This window comes from Crocuta crocuta, unplaced genomic scaffold, assembly GCF_008692635.1.
Source record: "Crocuta crocuta isolate KB4526 unplaced genomic scaffold, BGI_CrCroc_1.0 scaffold636, whole genome shotgun sequence".
NCBI lineage: Eukaryota > Metazoa > Chordata > Mammalia > Carnivora > Hyaenidae > Crocuta > Crocuta crocuta.
In genome coordinates, this window is record NW_027530380.1 from 1,930,769 (window position 1) to 1,934,552 (window position 3,784).

Genomic DNA, 3,784 nt, shown 5'->3' on the forward strand with positions numbered 1-3,784 from the left:
CCCCTTGCTCGATCCCGTGGGAAATCCAAACCTCCCAAGACCTCCCAGAAGCCCGGCCGTTGAGCAGACCCCGGTTTCATGCGAAGGCAGGTCTCCCCTAAGCAGAACAATACCGTTGATGACAAAGTGCGTTTGGCACCGAAGCCGGTTACAGTGTGCCCGCGCAGGCCCTCCCGGGGGGTTCGCGGCCTTGAACGCGGAGGGATGTTGTGACTGGCTTTGGAAGAAGTCACTTGGGAACTTTACTTGCAGTTCCTCGAGTCCGTGACCTGCTCCCCGCCCCCTCCCCCGTCTGAAATTCACTTGCGTTCGCGTCCGAGGGGTCACATTCGTTCGTTCCCCGCTGACACGGTTCAGACAGGGGTGTATTCGAGGGCAGAGTTTAGGAGATGTGGCTCCAGAAACGACGAGGAGCAAGGTAGAAAGGGCCGCCCGCCCCTTTTTTAAAGCTAAAAACATTACCCCCCCCAGAAAAAAACCCCAACAAAACAACTATGTGTGTATATATTCAGACCTAACGGGAAGAGAGACTGCCTTGATTTTTGTTGTCACTCTGGTCCCCGGAGATGACCGTTTAACATCTAGTGTGTGTCCTATTTAGTCCTTTATTTATTGATTTTAATGTGCTTATTTTTGAGAGAGCGTGAGTGGGGGAGGGGCAGAGGGAGGGGACAGAGGATCTGAAGCGGGCTCTGCGCAGACAGCAGTGAGCCGCCCTGGGGCTCGAACTCACGAACCTGGAGATATGACCCGAGCTCCCCAGGCGCCCCAAGACCTTTAAACATGCGTGTCTTTCTCTGCTGTTTTCTTTTAACTGGTTGACCAGGTAGAGCGTAGTATCTAGAAATTGGCCTGCCGCCACCGATAATCCCCAACTCCAATTTTAGTCATTTGATTCCTTTTTCCTGCTCAGTCCTGCAGCAGCGCTGCCAATGCGGCAAAATAACTGAGCTTCACTTCCTTGTGCCTCTGGCCCCTCTTACAGATTTGCGTGTGAGCAGTAAGAATCAAAAGCTGGGAATGAGAGAAGACCAAAGGTGTTTAGATAATTTCTCAATTGCCCAGCGAATTTTCTTTATATTTTTATTTTGCTTATTAAAAATTAAAAAAAAAATTTAATGTTTTATTTATTTCTGAGAGAGAGAGAGACAGTGTGAGCAGGGGAAGGTCAGAGAGAGAGGGAGACACAGAATCGGAAGACAGGCTCCAGGCTCTGAGCTGGCTGTCAGCACAGAGCCTGAAGCGGGGCTCGAACCCACGGACCGTGAGTTCGTGACCTGAGCTGAAGTCAGATGCTTAACCGACTGAGCCCCCAGGCCCCCTGTTTATTTGTTTTTTAATGAAAGTGTCTCCAAAACTACCTCATTCAGGTGGGCCTGAAAATTCTCAAAGAAAAGGGTGATAGAGGTCGTCGTACGCCGTGTAATCATGAGTCTGTAAAATGAGAGACTAGAGGGGCTCGAGGTCAGAGTCTGAGCCAAGTCCCTGCTACCCGCCCCTCCTGCTCCAGTGCTCTTGCTTATTGCCCGTGAGGGTGTTGGGACAGCCTGGACCCGGCCTTAACACATTCTCTTGTGGCCCCTTCAGGGGAGTGTCACTGGTCAGGTAAACCATTGTGTTTTGCTTAACACTGTCATTGAAGGGGCGCCTGGGTGGCTTAAGTGTCTGACTTCGGTTCAGGTCATGATCTCACAGTTCGTGGGTTTGAGCCCCTCGTCGGGCTCTGTGCTGACAGCTCAGCCTGGAACCTGCTTCAGATTCTGTGTCTCCCTCTCTCTCTGCTCATGTTTGTTCTGTCTCTCTTCTTCAAAAATAAACATTAAAGGGGCGCCTGGGTGGCTTAGTCGGTTAAGCGTCCGACTTTCGCTTAGGTCATGATCTCGCGGTTCGTGGGTTCGAGCCCCGCGTCGGGCTCTGTGCTGACTGCTGGCTCAGAGCCTGGAGCCTGTTTCAGTCTGTGACTCCCTCTCTCTCTGACCCTCCCCTGCTCACGCTGTCTCTCTCTCTCTCTCTCCTAGAAATAAATAAAAACATTTAAAAAAAAAATAATAAACATTAAAAAAATTTTTTTTTAAACCCTGTCATTGTAGGAGCATTGAAGAGGTTTTCTTTCTTTTCTCTAGGAATTGATACTCTTAGAAGTAGTCTTGGAAGCTTTCCTTTTTGTTTGGAGGACTTTATATTTTTTATTTTTATTTTTTTAATGTTTTATGTATTTCTAGGAGAGAGAGAGAGAGAGACAGCGTGAGCAGGGGAGGGTCAGAGAGAGAGGGAATCACAGACTGAAACAGGCTCCAGGCTCTGAGCTGGCAGGCAGCACAGAGCCCGACGCGGGGCTCGACGGGCTCAAACCCACGAACCGCGAGATCATGACCTAAGCGAAAGTCGGACGCTTAACCCACTAAGCCACCCAGGGGCCCCTGGAGGACTTTTTATTTTTTTAAGTTTTTTTATTAATGTTTTTTATTTATTTCTGAGAGAGAGAGAGAGACAGACAGACAGACAGACACAGCGTGAGCAGGGGAGGGTCAGAGAGAGAGGGAGATCCAGAATCTGAAGCAGCTCCAGGCTCTGAGCTGTCAGCACAGAGCCCAACGTGAGGCTCGAACCCACGAACCGTGAGACCATGACCTGAGCCGAAGTCAGATGTTTAACTGACTGAGCCCCCCAGGCGCCCCTGGAGAATGTTTTAAAACTGTGGTATACATGACCTCTTAGTCCTGTTTTCTGGAATAGAATGTAATTCTGGAATGGGTTTCATAAAGCGAACAGTGGTGCTTTAGGACATGGGAAGTGGGTGATGCTCAGCTTTAAAAAGGGGCAAAAGAGGTGGGCTCCTGGGTGGTTCAGTCGGTTAAGCATCTGACTTTGGCTCAGGTCATCGTCTCTTGGTTCTTGAGCTCGAGCCCCATTTCTGATGAACCCCGCTCTCTCTTCTCTCTCTCTTCCTCTCCCTCCCTCTTTCACCCCTCACCCCCTGCCCCTTGTGGGATTCTCTCTCTCTCTCTCTCTGCCCCTTGCTCACTTGTGCCCTCTGTCTCTCTTTCTCTCAAAAAAAGGCGGGGGGCAAAAGAGGCAGTTCAGAGTGAGGAAGGGGGTCCTCTGGGCTGAGATACAGTGGCCCTCCACAGGCAGGTGGTGGTTCCCGTGTCTCTGGCTGTCGTGTGTTATTGACACTTTGCCGTCTTTCAGCTGTTTACTGAGTGCTGGTCTGTGCGCGGCGGTTTATCAGGCCTCATCGCCTCGACTCAGTCCGTCTAGTCTGCTCCACATTTAACCCTTCTGCTCCTTCCCACCCTGGAAGGTGCTTTTGTTGCCTTCTGTCTCGGAGTCGTAACAGCAGCTGGCCGGAGCCGCGGGACCGCTGCCACCTTTGCACTCCCCCAGAGGGCCCCTCCTCTGCTTGCAGTGACAGCTGACACCTGGTCACACCCACTGTCTCTTGGCTTTGCTGTTTCTGAGGCCAGGAACCCAGGCCTTTGCCCTTGCTTAGACCCTGTAACTGGAGGCACCAGTGGGAGTCCTGGCGCTTTGGGTCCCTCCACCTCTAATCCACTGTAGAGCTTGTTGCCAGTTATTTCTCAAATATTGTTACTCTTATTTAAAAAAAAATTTTTTAATGTTTGTTTTTGAGAGAGAGAGAGAGAGACAGAACGTGAGCATCTGAGGGGCAGAGAGAAAGGGAGACACAGAATCCGATGCAGGCTCCGGGCTCTGAGTTGTCAGCACAGAGCCCGATGTGGGGCTCAAACTCATGAGCCATGAGATCCTGACCTGAGCCAAA